At 46.6% G+C, this 22,344-nt stretch overlaps 1 protein-coding gene across 1 annotated transcript in view; it reads right to left on the bottom strand.

The window, feature by feature from the left end:
• Positions 1-22,344, bottom strand: part of LOC116951097 (forkhead box protein P2-like) — a 272,184-nt gene that overhangs the window by 194,287 nt on the left and 55,553 nt on the right. The gene's annotated exons all lie outside the window — the stretch shown is intronic.

Below are 22,344 nucleotides of genomic sequence, written 5' to 3'. Positions count from 1 at the left end.
AATCGTCGGGACAAATCGCTGGCTTGTAACTCGAAAATAAGCCAAGTAACAAATATTATATTGGACTCAATTTGTCATTTTGGAGACGTGAGAGCATTTTTTCAGTGCTTATTTGTCAAGTGATTTTTTTTGGTTGAGCCAACCTAGAAATAATGACTTGGGTTGCTAATTTGTTGTTAGCAAACAGTTAATTCCCAAAGCTCCAATAACTCAAACTCGGCTAAACGGTTACTCATAAAACCCGTCTTGAAGTTGTATTTTTTTGTTCGACAAGTTCCCTTAAGAGGGTTAAGCAATGGAGCGTTGTTTATTTTAAAAATACTGCGCGCTAATATATTTAATAATAATAATAAAAATCCGCACGAGTTCGTAAATGACAGGGGAGAAAATATTCTGCGCACTTTTTTATCCAGCAGCTATCGTATTTATTTTCTGCATCTTACCCAATATTATTTGGGTTTTTCGGTAAAGTCACGTAGATAGGTTCAAAGAAAATAACAAAAAAAACTACGACGTTTCGATCGCAACACAAGCGGTCGTCATCAGGAAAAGGGGAGTTAGCTTCTTAAGGTAAACTTTTATAAAGGTTTGAAATGGGCGTAGCCTAAATGTCAGCAGCATGGGCGGGGCAGCTTATGTTAATGTGAGTGGTGGGCAGTGACCGCAACCGTGGTGGGTTTTCCACCAATCAAAGGGCTGCCAGGTAAAAAAATTTGCATGTTAATGTAAGATCGCCGAGCATCCTCCACAGCAAGCGCGTGAAGGTGGCTATGTCAATGTGAGAGATTAGGATGTTAATGGCAGATTGCCGATCAGCAACCTCGAGGATGGCGAGCTAGGTGGCTGTGTTTGTGTTAGAAATTAAATCTGTTAATGTTATTTCTTGTTATCTTCGAACCTATCTACGTGACTTTACCGATAGACCCAAATAATGTGAATTACTGCAGTCACGAAAGTTTAAAGTCAAGATCTTACCCAATCTTTACTTAAACAGATACGAAGATAACCTTGCTAACCCCCCCCGCCCCACCCAAAATTGACTTAATTTCTATAAATTGTATATCAATCCCCCCAACAAAAATGCATCAATGGAGCTCGACTATAATGCAAACTAGATCAGGCCTGTGTAAAACGACCGCGACACTGCTTTAGCGTTATGCAGAAGATTCGTTTCGTCAATACTGAAAATAATGGGCAGGAAGCGACTTCACACGTCAATTTAATTTAATAAACATTGTATATAAAAGCAGGGCCTTTGACTAAAACACGTGGTACGGCTCTGATCTCATCATATCTCAGCAGCTGAGCAGATGTGTGCCTGCACGAGCGCTGGCATGGGCGAGTACTGCGCGCATATTAAGACGCTACAGGCCGCAAAACGAATTGTTGTACGATATGAGTGGGCCGCTCGCATTTATGGTCCTCACCTTCGCCAAAACCCGCATTGATCAGCACGGTCAAACATACGGTCAAGCAACCCCCGTGTATGGAGGCCCTCCTCCAGCAGTGGGCTGACAAAGGGTCTCTACATGCCCAGGAAAAGCAGTGGCCCAATGCCTAATGGCCATAGCACAGCCCCAACTCGCTTGTGCCAATGTCGCGGAGCGGTGCAGTACAACACGCGTGTGCCAGAGGCAACCAATCCCGCAAAAGGGAGCTGCCGTGGAGCTACTTCTGAAATCCCTCCGAGTGACCTCGTATCCAGGCTGGGGGAAGGGGGGGGGAGCTGCATGATCTCGAGTCTCGCATCTTTTGTGTCGTATATCGCAAAAAGAAAATTGCGGCCGCAAAAACGAACCGTGCGTCTGTTCCAGAATCAGAATATGTATTTATACTGGAGGAATCCGATGAGCTATGAAGCTCTTTTTCACAGTCATCGGGTAGGGGTATGTTGGTAAGAACGTTACAAAAACACAAACAATACAAAAACACGACAGTCGTGCAAAGTACAATAAAGGTAATGTGAGCGTTGGCTGCAAGCACCTGGGATGACCACGGTTGGCTACGTACGGTGCGAAGGAAGTTCAACCGTACACACATACACACAAGTGCCGCAGCGTAACGCATTTATCGCAAATCTCACAGCCCCAGCCGCCACCCCCACGCACCCGGCACTTCAATAGCGCAGGACAAATGATTTCTAAGCTTCCTGGGAAGTTGAATGTAACAGCTGGAAGCTTGTAGTTGGGAGTAAAATATGAGTCTGAGGTCTTTTATAGGGTTTTCCCAGCCTAGGACTGTGCCAAAAAAACGCCTACAAACACCAGTTAGGAAATTAATAGTTATATTTGACTCGTTCAATTGAAGCGGCTGACAGGTTTTTGCATGATTAATTACTGAGAGGGGAGAGGAATGAACACAGTAAGAAAAATACCACTCCTTTGAGGAATGGACCATGAGAGAGAGAGAGAGAAAAAAAGCTTTAAAGTGTTTTAAACTGTGCATTGGACAAATAATAATGGCTGGGGTTAGTGGCCACTACAACTAAATGCATCGAACACATGACCGCTCACAAGCTCACGATCCTCTGGTGAAGCCCTCGGTCAGACGCTGCTTTCCATAATGGTTCTGTGCGTGCGTGCGCATGTGTGGTGTGTATGGAGCGGTTGTGTAGTGATTATCGTGCTGCGCTACGGACCCGGCGACCCGCGTTCGATTCCTGCTCACGGTCAACACCGGTGACGATTATCTGAACCGGTCCTGGGCCTCCCCTAGGTCGACTCACCCACACATGAGTACCTGGTGCGGTGTGTAAACATCGCCACTGGGGAAGACAAAGGCAGTCGTCCGTGGTGCAGGCCACCCACCCCCTCGTGTGCCGTGGCGGCCTTCATAGGTGCTCCCTAACAGCACTTGCCCCTACAGTCTGTTAGAGGCTATAGGTGGCGGGGGGAATCATTGTCTTTGTGAGCTTGCACGCATGCCAACGGTTTACATTTATGAGCACAATCACAGATAAAGGATTTATGTTAGCATATAAAAACATTGCTCAGTCGGGTGATATTGACACAGATGATCGGATAAGTTTTTTTTAGGGGTGGGGGGGGGGGCTTTTTAGTGTTTTCAGAAAACATGGGCTGTTCATTGGTGTCCGCTGTTGTGATGGGGAGTGGGGGGAGGGTGGAAGTCGTAGGAGTTTTGCTATCATCATTATTCATTCACATTGGCAAGCTGCTAAATTGTGTTACACGGCTTAAAGACAAATGATCTACACGTGCTTGCAGCCACTTTGCGTGGGAACGGAGACCCCTTACTGCCTAATATGTTGGGGCAAGTGTTTTTGTTGCTGTGGTGTATATATGTGTATCGTTTTTTTTTAGTAAGCGCTCGCTTGGAGCGTTGGTTTGCCCGGCTTGCCGGTCACAGAAGAGCCAACCGCGAGCATCATCAAGAGCACAGCGCTGACCATTTTGGGCAGAGCAATGCAATTCGTTCTCAAAATTATTTTGTGGATCCGCATGAATGACGCAAATCGAACGATTCTCCTCGGAAACGACCAGACGAACTTTGACCCGCGTTGCATCACCGTGTTACGAAACCACGAAGAGTCGTATTACCGTTATTGTTTATTTCTAACGCAGGATCTTGCGAATGAAAATGTATAACGTCGCCTTGATAGTGCAATTTAAATCATGACCACTCGCGTGGAGTAACGGGTTGGGCAACGGCTCCTTCTCAGGGAAGGAGAGGCTGTATTAGCCTGACTAGGACGCACCCATTTCAACAATTCACAATGAGATGGCATTTAAGAAGAGAGTTGGTGTGCGATTTTGATGTTCGCTTACCAGGCATTCGGCACCAAACAATTGCAATAGTAGTAGTTTTTGTTAAGTAAATGACAGTGTACCTTTCGAGCAAACGATAGCACAGATACACGTGCGTCTGCACTGACACGGCGTCACTAATACCTTCCCTTTTTGATGATCTCGGAATGTCTCGACGAGTCTCAAAGACAAAAAAAACTAAATTTGCGAGGATGGCCCCGCTTTACATTTGAAGGATGTTTGGCCGACTCAATTGACGAGAGTGACGACCACGACCGAAGCTCCCGGCACGTGAATGCAATCAGCAACAAGAACAAAAGGTCATCGTGCCGCTGGACAACGCCACGTGGGGAGCATGACCCGGAGAGCGACGTTCTGCGAGTGTTTTGGCTTCGTGCTGAATGCGACCAACCGGGTTACAGTCTGGAGTGTCGGTGGCTAGGAAATGTTGTCTCCATAATGGGTTTTTTTTTTGGTGGGGCAGATCCCGTATATACAGGGTGCTTCAAAAAAATTGTAACACTCATATGGGACTATCGTTTTTAACGGAAAAAGAATGGATAATACACTGTAACATGATAACAAATCAATCTTGATTTGAAGCTTTCATGTTAATAGCTTCGAAAAGTCAGAGAGTCTCCACTTGTTCGCCATCGTTGTCAACACGTGGCCTGGAATCTTCTCCAGGTGGTCTACAGAGCCCGCAGGGCACATTTTTTGTGGCATTGTTGCAAATTCTCGGAAGTTTTAACATTTTTTTGAAGCAACCTATATATAAATGTGTCGTTAAACCCGCCACCACCCGACACAGCCAATTAGTAGGGGTTCGTCACGTAAACAAAACATGCCAATTCGTTACTAGTTCAGCACACCGGTGTGTTGGAGAGTAAACCCACACCATTTACAATTCGAGTAACATTTACAATGTTATCTGTTATCTCTCTTGCCTGGTATACAGAAGGTCGTGGGTCCGATCTTGACCCTGACACCTGTATATTTAAAGTTTGCGTGTCTGTCTCTCCGTGGTAACGTGGATTTTTTTTCTTTCTCTGGGTCCTCCGGTTTTTCCCTTTCGCATTTAGAATCAACACGAATTTAGAGTTATTTGGCTGCTATACATGTCCACGTGACGATAAGCCACTTCGTTGAGCTATCATCTGTGGTCAGGTCGCTTCTGAAAAAAAGAGCTTCAGAGCTCGGTGGGTCTTTACCTGGTGAAATAAAAAAAAGTAGTTTATGTTTGTAGACGCGTAACAACGCAGTGGAAAAAAGCAGCCTCGTCTCATCGTCCTGTTCGGCTGCTCAAGCGACAAGAGATGCAACTCTTAATAGGTGCGGATCATAGGGAGGGGGGGGATAATACAAATATATCCTCGGCCTGAGCACATTGCACAATCGCACAGGTTCAACGAGGCGACTTCCACAAAAGGGACACTCTTCGGGAGCTACGTTGGCCCATGCACACTTTATGTATAACAAACATTCACGGACATCGACGGGGGGTGGTGGGGGGGGGTCTTTCACTCCGCCCGCCCGCCCGCCCGCCCGCACGCGCGGCGCGCACACACCTGTAGCTCGAAACCTTTCGGGGTGAATCTGGGACAGGATTCTTCGGAGCGAGTTGGAGAGCGCTCGCGTTTGATTTACAAGTTAACCGTGACAAAGACCACACTCCCTATTGGTTCCAAGCACTGTACACCGGCTGAGTAATCTGTTTCTTTGCCCCACCACCCACCCCCTCTTTTGTTTAAAATGTTATCCTCGGTACGAAATAATTAGTCTCAGCCACAAGACTACCCAATAGGCTGGCCTCAGAGGGAACAGTCAAAACAGTCGGGGGGGGAGGGGGCAGGAGGGGAGTTCATCTCGTCAAAAATGTCTCGCAAACGGTCAAGGCAAGTGGTTGGAAAATAAGCAGAGATCCTTCAACAACTAGCACCATATGGCACCGTGTTTGCTTAACTTCGTAGGGCAAGCTCTGGCTTGTGCAGGTATTCCAGAAAAAATGTATATGGAAAAAATTCCAAGGATAGACGTTGTACATTTTAAAATACCGAAATCATTCATTGTCCGTTAAAGTTCAAGTCCAGCGCAAAAATAAAAAAACACAGATCGGCACACACTCGTGTTTTCACAACATCGCATTGTGCGCGCAGTTTTGGTTTTAATGCAATTATGGATATTATTTTTTTTCTTCCGGCAAGGAAACGCAAAAAAAGGCGGTCGCAACATCGCATTGTGCGCGCAGTTTTGGTCTTAATGCAATTATGGATTTTCTTTTTTTTCTTCCGGCAAGGAAACGCGAAAAAAGGCGTTCGCGCGCACGAGCACGGCCGCTCGCTGGGACCAACGCGGGCGAAAGCCCTCATTGTTTCGCGCGGCCGCAGTGAAAGATGTTGTTTGAGGGCGTTTTTGGCTTCCGCCAAGAGTCCAACCGCTGCCGGTAAAGTCAGCAGAGGCCAGGATGCAGATAGGGTGTTTTACAAAATTTGCCATGACACTCGTTTGCATTTAAAAGCACTCCGTTCGCTATTAAACGTGCAGTCCTCGCCGCGAGAGGGGGGGGGTGTTGAGAAACTGTTTACAGAGCGTCGGAGTAAAAACACAGGAGGGCAAGTGACACTTCCTCAGACATAGCTGCCTCGAGAGGGCTTCCTACAGCTATTAAAAAGTGACGTGCAAGGGGAAAAATGAAATGGCAAATGGTTTACAGGGGATTAATTAAACCGCACTCCGACAAAGAAAACAAGCCACCTTGGATTTACGACGGCACTCACTCCTGGTGTGTAAAAATGCGGCGTTGGCGGTGTTTATTTTCTTGCGTGAGAATGTTTCATTTCACTCGGCGGATTGACACCTCGACGCAGATCATCTGCCATCGAGTGGCTCACTTTGCGATCAGAATGTGTTCACGAATTGGGCCGATAGTTTTTTTAGATTCTTCGCGCGCCCCCTCCCTCCCCAACATACGGTAGTTGGACAGAAAGATAAGTTACGGGCTTTGGGTATCGGGGAACAAAACAAACGCGTGCAACCTTCATCACACAAGTTGCACAACCTTAAGAAAGGGGGCGACCGGTCTTTAAAAACCACGCACGGTCAAAAAAAAACTCATTCGGAAAGTACGGGAGTGAAAATGGTGCACAGGGGATCAGAAAAAAAAGTTATTCATTGCAATGTTAGAACATCCGAGTATTAAGAATGTTTAATTCGACTGGTGGGCTCAGTCGGGATAGTTAAATAGCACGGGGTACTAAGAAATAATCACTGGGTGCGAGCGGGTAGGTCTTCTGGAGTGGACCATCGCTGCGGAACAAACTCGCAGACCCCGTCAAGGCGAATCAAATTTTGCCGAATTGGGAGAGAGAATTGGCAGACGTCGCCTGGGATAAAAATAATTCCGGAGTGGCAACCAGGGAATGGAATGCATCAGAGAGAGATTGCATTCACCAAGGAGAGGAAGATATAAAATCTGTGTGTGTGCTGATGCTAGGTGGATTATTAGATCGCCGGATCGTGATATTTGTGTTGCGATTTAGGCAGGCCTTCATCCAGCAGGGGATTGGCCAAAGCCGATGGTGATTGGTGATGCAAAGAGCACAGAATCCGCATGGCTGTCTAAATGCGCTGCTGGGATATTAAAAACGTTAGCCAGATTTGTTGGATCTCGCCTTCTTGACCAGCGAGCATACAGCAACCTGGGCAGACCCGTCACCTATTAAACGAGCCTCCTTCTTAAAAAAAATAACTGTAGGATATAAACGGATCGGTTGAATAGAGCCCAACTTTTTCACGTTTATTTCAAAGGTGCGTTTTAAACAAGAAAAAACCAGCAGCGTATATACCTGCTCGATCAGCACAACTGCCCTCAGAACCAATTTTCGTCCACATGTTTCCCTAACCTTTTGAAAGTACTTATTTGGCATCACACTGCCTTTTCCTGGGACAATTTACTTGGCCGTTATGAAGCCAGGCAAACACTACATTTAGTTATGAAAATCATTTTCAAGACGTCTCGACGAACGGTATCAATCCTCACTTTACGGGGAAAATCTTTCGAAAAATGTCAGGCAGTATCCATTGTTTGATAACCTTTGTTTAAAAAAAAACATATTTATTTTTTTAACTTTTTATATATATACAGATATCCGATGGTTAAGAATAACAGTTGGCAGTGAAGGAGTGAAACGCGTCCCACGACCACGTGCGCCGACGATATTGAGCAATGATATGAGTTCATGAGCAGGTGCTGGGTGTATCGTTACATCGCAGGATCGTGAGAGGAGGCAGCAGCTTCGGGAGACCTTCATCCAGCAGTGGATCGACTACGGCTGAATTAAATTTTTTCATTTAATTTTTTTACCAACAACATTTCTTACCAGATATTGACAAAATCCTATTTCCAATCTTCCAAAGCATTAACATGTCCTAATCCATTGCAAAACCTGCCACTAATTATTCAAAATTTTTCGTGGCTATGCCGAGTCGTGTGAAGAAAAAAAAATCCTCCTCTGGATGTTTACAGACATTTAGTGCAACCCCAAGTAGTGCCCGCCCTGGGCGGTGAACTGATCCTACAGTTTCAAGTTCGAGTGGACCTTGTGTAACCAGGTGAATACTCAAGGGCCCAGGATGAGTCTCAATATGCACGAGTGACCTGAGGCATCAGTCTGACAGTAGGTGGAAAATTTGAACCCTGATGCCGGCACTCATTAGTCGACTCTTGTTGCGAATGACGTCACGGGTTTGGAATGTCCGCTGCGAAGCAGACGCCGCGCGCTGTTATTGCGGTGATTGCAGACCGGCAGTATTAACCGAGGCGGCCGCCGCTACCGAACCCTGAACCTGCACAACAATCGGCGAGCACGCCGCCTGCTTCTTTTCGCGGTGTGCATGCACACTCCGTTGAACTTCTTTCGCACCGCTCGCAAGCCAACCGTGATGATCGCGGGTGCGAGAAACGTTGCGGGTGGTTGTTTGTTTGATATCGCACGGAAAATAAGTCGGGCGAACCAAAGTAATCCTCCCGCCCGCAAGTTTCGTTACACCGGAAAAGATGCCACCGCCTACGGTGTCAAAATGACCTCCTTGCCCGTATCAATCCACGCTCCCGGAAGTGACCTCTGAGTTGCACGGACTCCACGGCATCACCTGCATTTGCGGTGGACGAGAAAAGTCGCCTGGAATATTTATCCTTTTTATCTGCATTTAATCTACGGATGCACGTAGGGGATCATCGGTATCGTGAGCCGTGAATTATCCGCTGCTGGACGAAGGCCTCCCCCAAGCCGTCACCATATCTCACGGTCTCACGACGCAACGATCCTTCTAGCTCCTGCACACTCCGCACACATTGAATATAAATTTCTGTCGAACTGCTCTTTTTGTGTTCGGTTCCTTGCCCTTCCCGCGTACCTCCGATTAGCGCGGTTGGCTACGTGCGGTGCAAAAGAAGTTCAACGCACATATACACATTCTGATGCCGTCGCTCCATCTCCCTGGTGGACGTGCTCTCTGGCGTGTCTCCCCCCCCCCCACCCCCCCCACACACCTTGGATGCCACTCCGCTGCCTCGTCTTGACGACCACCCCTATCATCCCTTCTCGCGTCATTGCCACAAGCTCACTTGTCTCAACAGCCAACGTCAAGTCTCGAATGTTGCACGCGTTCCCCGTTACACGCCTTCCCTCTTTCTGTCTCTCGGTTTAAACCGGTGGCTCTCCTTAACGCTCTCCCTGGGGGTGCGCGATGCCCTTTCTCGGGGGGGGGGGGGGGGTGCGAGACATGGCCTATATGGTATCTTTTTATGAAAGGTAAATAATCGAAAACACAAATTAAGTACGAGCACGTAGGGGCCACTACTTTGTTTCATCAAACCCTGTGTATTTATGAACATTATAAACGTTGTAACGACTGAGAAACAAAGGGATGCAGGGCTGCAGTGATAGGTTTAGAACCACTGGTTTCAAGTTAATGATGCACCTGTCCCAGGCTTCTGTGCGCACTTTTACCGATCCCCGTTCCACGTTCACGTTTAGCGTACGATCGCGGTAAATGTGCACACACCGATTAAAAACGTTTCACTTGTTTTTTATTAGGAACGTTGACAGCTGTCACTTGTCATAATTAATTGCAGCTTTCCCAAAAAAGAAAAAGGGCTTCGATCTGCTCTCATCGACCTCTTGGATTAATGATTTCAATTGCGCTTCGTCTTTCAATAACTACCCAAGATGAACACGCTCACGTGTGCTTTCCATCGTTGTCCGTCCAACAGATGTCATCAATTGTCGGGCAAACCTCCTGTACAAGACATGATGAGTTATTTCAGCAGATTATAGGATGTGTCAAGAGTGCCCCCAGCATCAACACGGATAACGGGAGTTTCACTCGAACACAAGTGTGCGTGTGGTGTGTGTGTGTGTTTGTGCCGTTTTGCTTCACTCATTTCAGTGCTAAATGTTTTGGGAAGAGTGCGAATATAGGTGCAAACAATATAAAGACAACTGCACCCCTATAGCCTTAACATACTGTTGTGACAAGTGCTGTTCTGAGCACCTATGAAGGGCGGCACGGCCAGTACCATGCCTGGCCACCTTTGTCTCGCGAGTGGCGATGTTTTACACATCGCACCAGGTACTCATTTGAGGCTGAGTCGACCTAGGGAACGCCCAGGACCGGTTCAGATAATCGTCGCTGGTGTTGACCGTGAGTGGGAATCGAACCCACGTCACTGAGGTTCGAGGCGGTGGCACGCTAACCACTACACTACCGCAAACAACACACACACACACACAAACCCCGCATCTCCGATTATACGGTTGGTTACGTACGGTGCGAAAGAAATTCATCATACATACATACAAACCGGTTAGCTAACACATTGCTGCTCACAATCCAGACTCCCTCTAACACCCACACAACGCTTCTTGAAAGCGTGCAGCCAGGCATAGGTTGTTATTCCACCACTTTCACTTCACCTCAAGCGTTTCCCTTCATCTGGGTCCATCTCGTTAAGACGGCAAAGCCATGTTTTTGTTTCAGGTGGGATATTATCCATATTGCAAAGTTCATTTGCCCGTGACCTCCGGTGGAAAATGGCTCACCATTGTGAATGCAATGTGGGAACTGCACGGTGCACGGACAGAGGGACTGGCTGCTGCTGCCGCTGCTGCTGTCTTGTTGACGTGCCTGGAAGTCATTTACGAAAGGGTTCGACCGGCGGAACTCAAAATTAAAAACACTGGGACTCGAGGAGGCAGGCGGGTAACATTCTGGGCCACCCAGTCACTCCAACGTGAACCTCGGTTGCATCGCATTAAGGTGGCAGACCTTGAAGGCAGCAGACCCCCTCCGGCATGGCTACAGTGGCACGGCGATGAGGGTATCTCCTTCGCACGCGTCCGGCGCACACGGTGTTTATAGCTGAACGAATTTGATTTTTCTTGGGTCTTTCGGTAAAGTTACGTAGAACAATTTTTTTATACAAAAAACTAAGACGTTTCTCACCTGATGACGATTGCTTGCGTTGCAATCGAAACGTCGTAGGTTTTTGTAAAAACGAAAATGTGTTCTACGTTACTTTACCGAAAGATCCAAAGAATATGAACTCCTGCAGTCACGAAAGCTTTAAATCAAGATTAAATTTTATCGTACCAGGTAAGGCCCCACTGAGCTATGTGGCTCTCTTTCTGAAGCGAACCTGGCCACAAATGACAGCTAAACGAAGTGGCTTGTCACGTGGGAATTTACAGCAGCCAAGCACGTTTATTCTAAATGCGGAGAGAACAAAACCGGAGGATCCGGAGGAAAATCCGCGTGACCATGGTGAGATGAGAGAGACACGGAAAATCCAAAAATTGAGCAGGCGTCAGGGTCGGGATCGAACCCACGACCTCCTGCAAACCAGGCGAGCAAGATAACATCTCGCCACCGTGGCACCCAAGTATGATCAAATAACCCCCAACGACCCGCAAAGGCCTTTGGTGGTGCACGTCCAAAGGGCTGTGCAGACACATTAATTTTAAAAACGCAGGAAAAAACATCAGCTTCTCTGCCACCCCATATGTCTGCTCTTCTGATTCGCGGCATCCTCAAATCACCCACGCTTAGGTAGAAATAATGGCAAAGTCGTATAAGTACATTAGGAAACAATTTTTTGTTCCTGGGTAGTAAGTGTTAAGACGTAATTGCTTATGTCTAAATAGTAGAGAAAATGGCTGTTATTTCCCACAAACTCTGCTTTTGTCACCAGGACAGTGATATTTTGAAATGTACCTATTTTCAATGAGAAAACAGGCGAATTTGTGTATTTTCGTTCACATAAAGACAGAAAAAAAACAACATATGAATCAAAATTAAAATGTATATACACTAAACTAATACAAAAATAACTACAAAAGATTTAGAAGTGAGTATTTTTCTGAGATTTACGATTATACTGTAAATAACTTTCATGAATCAGCTCCCAAATGTAGCCTCCCATCATGTTCTCCTTATACTGTCCTTGGTAGCGGCGTTCAAAGTCCAGTATATCCTGGTGGAAGCGCTCACCTTTCTCCTGCGAGGACGCTCCTATGTTCTCCTTGATTTTAACAAGATGAGAATCAAGGATATGGACTTTGAAGGACATCCTACAGCCCATTGTGCCGTAGTTCTTCACCAGAGTCTCAACCAGCTCCACATAGTAGTTTCGACCTTGTGATTGCCCAGGAAGCCACGAACCACTGCGACAAAGCTGTTCCAAGCCGCTTTCTCCTTACTAGTGAGCTTCTTGGGGAATTAATTGCACTCCAAGATCTTCTTTATCTGTGGTCCGACGACGGCATCGGCTTTGACCTTTGCCTCAGACAGCTTAGGGAAGAAGTCTTGAAGGTACTTGAAGGCTGCCGACTCCTTATCTACAGCTCTGACAAATTGTTTCATAAGGCCCAATTTGATGTGCAGTGGTGGAATCAGCACCTTCGGGGGGTCCACCAGTGGCTCCCACTTGACGTTGTTTCTCCCCACAGAGAACTCGGTCCGCTGTGGCCAGTCCCGCCTGTGGTAATGCGCCCAGGTGTCCCTGCTGTCCCAAAGGCAAAGATAGCAGGGAAACTTGGTAAAACCGCCTAGGAGACCCATCATGAATGCCACCATTCTGAAGTCTCCGATGACCTCCCAGCCGTACTCATCATACTTCGCGGCGTCTAGCAAGGTCTTGATGCTGTTGTAATCCTCTTTGAGGTGCACCAAGTGAGCCAGGGGAAGAGACGGGTACTTGTTACCATTATGGAGCAGCACGGCTTTGAGGCTCCTGGATGAGCTGTCAATGAAGAGGCGCCACTCATTCTGGTTACAGGTGATTCCGATTGCCTCGAACAGACTGGTCACATTGTGGCAGAAGCAGAGCCCATCTTGACGGGTGAAGACGCTGCAAAAAGGTTGGTGACGCTTCCTCTGATCTGCGGCTTGCACACTGTCATCCAACAAGTTCCACTGCTTGAGCCTAGACGTCAAAAGCTCGGCACTGGACTTGGTGAGACCAAGATCTCTGATCAAGTCGTTGAGGTATTTTTGGTTGGGGTAGTATGGGTTTCTCTCCTCAGCTCCACCTCTGAAATTGTCATCTGGATCTACAACGTCTTCCTCACTCTCTGACTTGCTGCTCTCTTCTAAAGACGGCTGCTCTCTCCCTCCGAAGGAGTGGGTACGGGGAGCTCATCGCAGTGTGGCACCACGGCGATTGATGAAGGAAGGTCCGGATACGTAATATCAGGTGTATTCTTGCCAGTCCGACGTTTGTAAGGGTCCACCATGCAGAAGTAGCAGTTTCTTGAGAGGTCAGTGGGTTCCCGCCAAATTATTGGGCTAGCGAACTTCATGGCTCTCTTTTCCCCTCTGTACCATCCTACAAAAATACATTTATTTCAACCATGACTAATGTGTAAGAGATTCTCGCAACATTTTTCATATATGGTATATTTTTTAAATAACATTGAAAATTGTAAAACATTTTAAAATTTTAAACTTTAACAATTTTTTTTATTTTTTTGCAAATTTCATAATATAAAATTCAGAGCAACAATTTTCCATCTTGCCTTCCAGAGTTGTTTTGCATTGCTCGCAGGTGAAATGAGGTGTGTGCGAAAATTCGGTTTGTCTTTATCCCCGACAGTCATGCCGAAATATGCCTTGTAGGCCTCACACATTTAGCAGATGCTTCCACAGAGTATTTTTTTCGCTCTTGTCTTGATAAATTGGCCGCAGACATAGCAAAATGCGTCTGCCGGATGCTTGCAGCCTCTTGATGCCATGTCAGAAAAATGCAAATATGTATCCACTTAGGCTGCTGGAACTAAACTGAATTGGTGGGCTTAAGGCCCCTGTATTTATACTACTATTTATATTACTGGAAAGTTATAGAATGTTTTAGAAGTTACTTCAAGTTTACTCAGCACTGAATCTATCTGGAATGTTCTGTAAAATAGGTAAATTTCAAAATTGTCAATGTCCAGGTCACAAAAGCAAAGTTTGTGGGGAATAATAGCTATTTTCTGTACCTTTGAGGCATAAGCAATTAGGAAATATCAATTAGTACCCAGGAACAAAAAACTTAAAAAAAATTGTTACACTGATTTATCCACGCTCGTCCGCTGCCTCTTCACCCGGGTAGCAGGATGGAAATGCAGAGAGATAGGTGCGGGCAGTGGGATCTGTCAATGACTTGCCGCAAACGAGTGCAAGAAAGGGGGAGGGGGGGGTTGGGGGGGGGGTTCCCCTGTCGTTGATTCAACGCGTACATTCGTGAGCACATTGATCGATTTTTGGATCAATGCATTGGTACAAGCTCAGGAAGAGCTAGGTCAGCTCTCTTCGCTTTACGTGCGCGCACGCAAAGGATCCACGCAGCACGCAGATGATGCGAGCAATCCTCAAATTAAGCCGATTTGTGGGTGACGGTTCAAACCATTTGTTTCCCCGGCCGGTGATTCATCAGAAGTGTCAGCCGCTGTTGTGACCGTAACCTTCAAGTGGTCCTGGCCCAACTTGAAATATTGAAATGTGCAACGTCCGGCCCTGGGCACCGAATGTACTGCCGCGGCCGCCGCACGATTACCGCGTTGCCGTGCACGGCGCAGTCTGCCACGAGATGGTGTGAAAACAGCGGCCGTGATTTTTTGGAATAACGAGAGAGAGAGAGAGGGAGAAACAAAATCTGGAAAACTTTCGCCTCGATTTGAAAAAAATTGATTTTGTTAACGGAACGATCGCGAAAAAATATGACGTCGACGGGAATCCAGCCGCCCACCACGGTCATCTGACACGAGGTCGCGTCCGCGCCTGACATCTGAGTAACTCGCCATCGGGTGCCATCACTCCTGATAGCACGCAGACGCGTTAAACTATTGCCTTACCCTGACGGTAAGTCATCTAAAAGAGAAGAAAGATCCAAACACTTTTTTTTTCCGTTCAAGATCTGAATGTGCCAAAATGGTTTTAACCTCGGACTCATCCCTGCATCGCACCTACAGTTTGGGGGACACAGACAAATCGTCCCGCGTCGGACATCGAAATAAATTTGTCTGCACGACGCCGGCGGACAGTTCTGCAGGAAGCACCTGGCACTAACTTTGAGAGCTCTCGACGCGTTTCCTGACGCCCGGCTGTTGCTCGTGCGCTTCGCAGCTAAAGCCATGCCCCCCCACCCCCCCCCCCCCCATTAGTCTACGCCGAAGCAAGACATGTCGGAGTGAATTTATCAAACACTCCGAGCCACCGGCATACCAAGGGTTACGTTTGCAGTGGTGGTCTTTGCGAGTTATCACGTGGTTGCTGTGCCACGAGAGATGCGAGCGAGAGGCGCTCTGCAAAAGTTACGTGATAAATATTACGGGTATACGTCAAGGCAATGATGTAAAAATGTAGTGCATTTAATTTAATGTTTTGTTTTGTTTTCTTTCATATACTCTTATTATGTTCATTTGACTCGCTATTCAACGCAGTCTTGGCATCAACTTTAAATTGGGAAAAAAATATGCGAAACCGAATGTGTTTAATCTGTTAACACCTTTCTCGATTGCTCGAATACATTTTATTTAATGTTAGTAAATTATGTAATTATAATAACGATGCATTTCTCAAACATTAAGCAATATGGCTAATTACTAATTTCTGCAATAAAGCAACATTCAACCCAGTGGTTTACATATCTACACCCAAACATTATTATTTGGCACCTGTAGGGTATATGGGTCTTTAATCTCTGCACAATATTTGCATACACGTTATTTTCAGAGCATATCTTTACATTACACGCGTGTGTACGTACGTTTATGCTTGCAATGATGACTCATTTTTATGAATGTTTAAAACTTGATATTATTTTTTTTCAAAGGTATTCATCGGTCATTTCTACCAAAGTGCTATCGGCATCGCGGCACGAAACAAAGAATCCGTGAGGAAATATCACGCAGCGAAGGCGAGACCGTGTGGCCAGGGATGGTTGCGCGAAAGATTTTCACTGAAATTATTCTGCATTAAAAAAAAAACATTCACCTGGCCTCTTCATGTCCACACAACGGAGGCGCATTTTCGCACACACTCTGCTACGAGATTTATTCATAGTCAAATCTATATTTTAATAGTTTTCTCAGAGCTGGAAATTTAGGCGAATTAAGGGAAAAAGCAAATATAACATGATTGTCAAGTGTGGCTACTGGTGATTGGGCATAAACCGCTGAACTCACTGAACTTGAGACTCCGATTTAATCACGGGCTGTGGCTGAAACCACGATTCAAACACAGAGTCTCAGCAGTGGCAGCCAAGTGCTCTGACCTCCGAGTCACCCAGCCACCTGGCGAATCTGATTCCCAGCTCACGATACGTGCATCGAATTGCGTGGGTGAGAATCGATCGTTGACATTTTACGTCGAGCATCACGTGGTTGGTATGCTGACGTTGCATTTCGGGTAATGCGGAGAACAGAAATATATGAAACGATAACATAGGATAAACAATACAAATAATTTGATGATATTGTTTTTTTTTTATATACAATGGATTATCGAAGGAAATTGAAACCCTGAATTGTGATCATTCATCGGACCGGCATAACAGTGGGGGATAATGAATTGTCACTTACGAAACTATCTTTTTTTTGTTTTAAGAGGTAATGCCCACTGAGCTATGTAACCCTTTTTCAGAAGGGACCTGGCCACAAATGATATCTCAAGATAGTGGCCTATCACGTGGAAATTTACAGCAGCCGAATACTCTAAACGGACGATTCTAAATGTGGAGTGAAAAAGCGGAGGAACCATAGAAAAATCCACGCGACCACGCGGAGAGAGACACGCAAACTCGAAATATACAGCAGCAGCAGGCGTCAGGGTCGGGATCGAACCCATGACCTCCTGTACACCAGGCAAGGTAGTTAACGTCTCATAGCCACCGTGGTGCCCTTACATTACATAACGTGTACGCATGATTTGCGTATGGTGTTTACGCTCGTATACATACGCACACGTATCGTGCGTTACGATGTGAGACTGCGAATGAGCGCGTTCGTGTAAGTGCACACCATGTGAATGCCGCACGTTCAGATATACTGAGCTTCTACATCTATTGACATTAGCCACACATTCAAATATACAGCGTGCGTAAAATTGTCATTTTAAGGTTTGTGTGTATTTTCATTTCATTTTTTTGTGTTGCCCCTTTTGGAGCAGCAGTGCCAAGTTTCAGCAAAAGAGTCCCCATCCCACATCCGGAGGGTAAATAAACAAGCCCCAAGCTGCCTCCTTCCTCCTACTGTCCTCTCGGGCGAACCCACGCACCTCCAACTTAAACAGGAAGCGCTGCCAACGAGGAGGAGGCTCGACTGCTGACACACAGTCAATTTCACTCCATATGCACTTCTGACGGGGTTAGGGCCCCCAGTCATTTCCGAGCCAACCCCCTACCCACCCTTACTCCCCGCTCCTCGGCATCATCGCTACTGCCCATACGATCCCTGAAACAATGGGAGCCCCTGCGATCCCCTTGGGGTGGGGGGGGGAGGTAGTGGCGAACCGGACAACAGGAGTGTTCTTGCATTTCTCCTGGAACAAACCCCCCCCTCCCCGCACCCACGCCCTAAGCACCACACCACGACGCAGAGCCAAACTATTGCTGCTGTCATTTCCAGCTCTTAAATTTGTGTTTGCTTGCTGTCGAAAAGTTAGTTCTCTCTCTCTCTCTCGCAACTTTACTGCTTCTATTCTCGGCCAAGTTATCATCAATCTTGATTTGAAGCTTTCGTGACTGCAGGAATCCATACTCTTTGGTTCCTTCGGTAAGGTCACGTCGGTATAAATTTCATATTATTTTATACTTACGTGACTTTACCGAAAGAACCAAAGAGTACAAGTTATCATCGTTATGCATGTTGAACTTCTTTCGCGACCGTACGTAGCCAACCGTGCTGATCCGAGGTGCGGGGGAAGGACAACAGACCGATGACAAAAAGCAGCTCTAAAGAGATAAGTTTTCCATCTAGATTTAAAAGTTGCATAGCTCCGAGTGGCTTCCTGATATTGGAAAGAAGGGCGTTCCAGACGGCCGCGTTATACGGTGACCGTCTTTGTTCGACGGCTGGACAAAAAGCTGCCGCTGCATGGATGAACCAGAGTTCGCGGGAGCCATGGTCGATCCACTGCTGAATGACGGCCTCCCCAATCCGCCGCCGAGTCTTGCGATCACGCGATGGGATAATCCACCCAGCACCTCCACGTGAACTGATTGTGCGATGCGTTCTCTCTACCCGTCAGCCACTACCACTGCAATAATTCACAACACACGCAAAATGCTTTACGGAGAAAGCTCTGCGACATACAGTTTGAATTAAAAGACAAAACGCATGATTTGTAAGTGGCAGTAAATGCAATAATGATGTGAATGTTATCATTATCGCAGCGTTAATTGAAAATAAACGTATTGAAAAACAAAGTTACATGTCTCCCTATTTTAATCGGATTGTGCGATTGATGCCATATCGAGACACACTACGTTCTGAACTCTAGTAGAGCAGTTCGGACCACCCATGTTTGAGAGCGGTTCACAGAAGCAGGTATAACATTACTACTTCTGAGATTTTGATTTAAAGCTTTCGTGACTGCAGGGATTCATATTCTTGGTTCTTTACGTAAAGTCATGTAGAAGGGAAACAATAAAATAATAATATAAAACAATACAATTCTCACGACGTTTCGACTGCAACACAAGCAATCATCATCATGGTTTTCACACCTGATTGCTTGTGTTGCAGTCGAAACGTCGTGAGAATTTTATTGTTTTATATTTGTATTATTTTATTGTTTCCCTTCTACGTGACTTTACCGAAGGAACCAATACTATACTTCTGAGATCCCTTCAAGTGCCCTCTGATCCACACGGTGAGTGGTGGCACTGCTTTCCTACCCACTTTGCTACAGACGAATGTCCACAGCGTGACAGTGAAACCAATACAGTATATTTATTTCTGAGAGCTGAAATATTGCCAAATTAAGTGAAAAACCCAAAGGTAAGATCATCGGATTTTTTTTGCATAGTCATTAGTGACCAGGCTGAAGCCATTAACTAACTAAAGTTGAGAAACCGCTTTAGTAAGATGCGGCTGCCTGGGTTTGAACCCAGGAAACTCCACCGTGCCACCTCGGCGCTCTGGCCTCTAAAAACGTAACGATAATCGTCTTGAGCCTGTCTGCCTCACACAAAGGCTTACCTACCAACTAGATCCCCTATTACAATCGGTCATTCTCTATGAAGGCTCTCTCTCTGGAGCTGTTTCCAGTGGCTGGCCCTTCCGCCAGCAGCGGCGCGAGCAATTGCAAGGGCTGCGCCTTTACCTATCTGGCATCCTCGCCTCCTGTAAAAAAAAAAAAAAGCAAATGTATTCAAAGCATGTACGTCGAACTTATTTTGCATCGTGCGTAGCCAACTGTGCTCATCGGAGGTGCCGGGGAGAGACAACAAACTAAAGGCAAAAGCAGCAGTTCTAAAGAAAGGAGTTTTCAATGGAAGTGATTTAAAAGTGCGCAGGTCCCAGTGGCTTCCGAATATCGGAAGGAAGGGCGTTCCAGAGGGCCTCAGCAGCGCACCTGAACGCGCACGATGCGGTGACCATCTCAGCGAACAAGCAACTCTAAGAGGGTCGCGATACCGGCTGAAATTTATGGCGGAATTCGCTCGTGTAGTAAATAGCCTTCAACACATTGAAGCAAAAAAAAAAGATGCCAGCATGTGGACTTTGTTGTGGGCGTCAATGGACAAATTTGCTTGGGAGCATTTCTGCAGTGTCTGTTCTCACCACCGGAGGGCAGTGAAATAGCCGGCTTGTAAGCAGACAAGAAGGAACGCACGTAACACCAAGGGACCACAGAAAAAAATCAATTATAAAGTATATTTATTGCAATACAAATCCGAACGTATTTGCCTTTGGACTGCCCCGTGCAACGCAGGTTTCCGATGTACAAAGATCCATTTAAATATAATCTGAGTCCTTAGCCATGCACCAGATATTTGGTGGACACCGAGGAATGGGCTCAGAAGTTCGACCTCCCGACGCAGCAGTAAAAACCATGGGCAAGTCAGTGGCTTAAATCCACACCCCCGCCAACACCCCCGCCAACATCCCCGCCTCTGCTCCACTGATCAGTAGCAATGAGTGATTGTACCGACTCCCACCTCCTCCGAAACGTCTGGCCCATTGTACAAGAGCATCCCATACGCCCTCGAGGGAGGCTCACTTGAGCTCCCTCGAGTTGATGTCCGTCCGCCAGCAGCGGCGTACCACAGGACATTGCAGGGCTGCGCCTTCGACCCGTTTCGTTGACAGACATCGTCGTGTTGAAATGTTCTATAGGGGGTCCGGGTTGGGGGGGTATGAGCAATGTTTTTTTATTCTATCTTGAATAGATACTAGGGGTGGGTGGGTGGGGTGGGGTGATGAATCACCTCCCCCACGCCGGGTGCTTCGATGAATGGTCACAATTCAGGGCCGCCGGCGATTTAATTCGAGGAGTCTTTTTTTTTTGTGGAACATCGAGGGCGAATTTAGCAGCCGCCAGTGGCTGCCGGGATTCGTGAACGCGGCGCGCACGAACGAAACGGCACGGGTTGATCTCTCGCACGCGCGTGGAGCGAGCCATTGGAGCGGAGATGAACCGATGCCACCGTTCGAACCGTGTGCTCGATTCAGCGGACACGTGCACGGCGGGTTTGTCACCGCGCCTCCGTTTAGCACGGTTGGCGATGAAGGGTGCGAAAGAAGTTAAACGTATATGCATACGGGACATCTGCGAAAGAAAAAAACGACTTTACATCTGGGAAAAAGAGCTTCATAGCTCATCGGATTCCCCCAGTTTAAATTAATATTCTGACATGTGTGCAAAAGAGGCCGATTTCGTTTACTCCACACGTTTAAAATGCAAGCCTGGAGTTTAATTGTGTTCACTGTTACATATGACTGTACTTAATTATGGGGAGCTATTGTAGTAACCACAATGACAATTTATTTAGCATTGCCATATTTTCGCAGCAGACATGTGGGAAGATAATGTCTTTCCAGTGTGAGCTCGTAATAAAACCCAGACCTTTTCGAGTCTTTGTGTTTGATTTGCTGACCTGAAGCCATAGCAAACACCATGTGTTATGGCCATTCACAGATTTTGGATGTGTAAGTAGATTTCCATATGAAAAGATTTTCGAGGCAGAGCGGAGAGAAACAAGGGATTTTAAGAGGGCCCTAATCGGCGTATTCAAGTCCACGTCACCGCGGCGGCGGCATTGGTTGATTTTAAACGCAAGTCGTTGATAAAGAAGGTGGCACTTGAAAGTTGCCACCATAAAAAAGACAGCGGAGAGAGGGGCAGTGCTTCACATGTGTTTTATTAAAATTAAAATAGTTTCACTGTGTTCGGTGGGAAAGAGCAGCCCGCTGATTGGTTCGGGCAAAATCCCAGCATTTGCAAATGACGCTTCTGATGTTTTCCATCTCTTAATCACTGCAAAGGGAACCACTGTTCAAGCATTGCCACGAAGAGGAATCGGTATAACCAACACTGCGCCCCAAACACACATGGCTCATGATATGATGATGTATTGAAAGATTAAAATACAATTTGGAATAATATGGCGTCTACATCGGCGGTCGGGAACCTTTGGTGGGCTACTCGTGGAATCTCTCTAAGAGGGGGGGGGGGGGTATGAGAGACAAATCACGGAACACTGGTGGTCACATATCGTGTGGCTGACTAAAGTAATGCTGCGTCGCCCGTAGGCACAAACGTTTTGATTTATCTGCAACGTGGAATTCGTCGAACCCCAGAGCCAGCTCGGGTATGTACAGCTGAACGTCTTTCGCGCCGTACCTAGCCAACCGTGATTATTGGGGGTGCCGGGAGCAAGTGACTCGGCTTTGAACTGTGGAGTGGCGATTCATTTTTTTGGAAGTGTTGTTGCAGTGTGAAATATCACTTTGTAAGTGTTTACTTGTTGTTGGATGATAGAGATATTGCTAAACAGGGGTAGGGCTGGTAGGGGTACACAGACAGAGGTAGGGGC

This window comes from Petromyzon marinus, chromosome 42 (genome assembly GCF_048934315.1).
Source record: "Petromyzon marinus isolate PM22_M1 ecotype Great Lakes invasive population chromosome 42, UKy_Petmar_22M1.pri1.0, whole genome shotgun sequence".
NCBI classification, from domain to species: domain Eukaryota; kingdom Metazoa; phylum Chordata; class Hyperoartia; order Petromyzontiformes; family Petromyzontidae; genus Petromyzon; species Petromyzon marinus.
The sequence above is the reverse complement of the archived record's forward strand: the minus strand, read 5'-3'. Positions and strand labels throughout refer to the sequence as shown.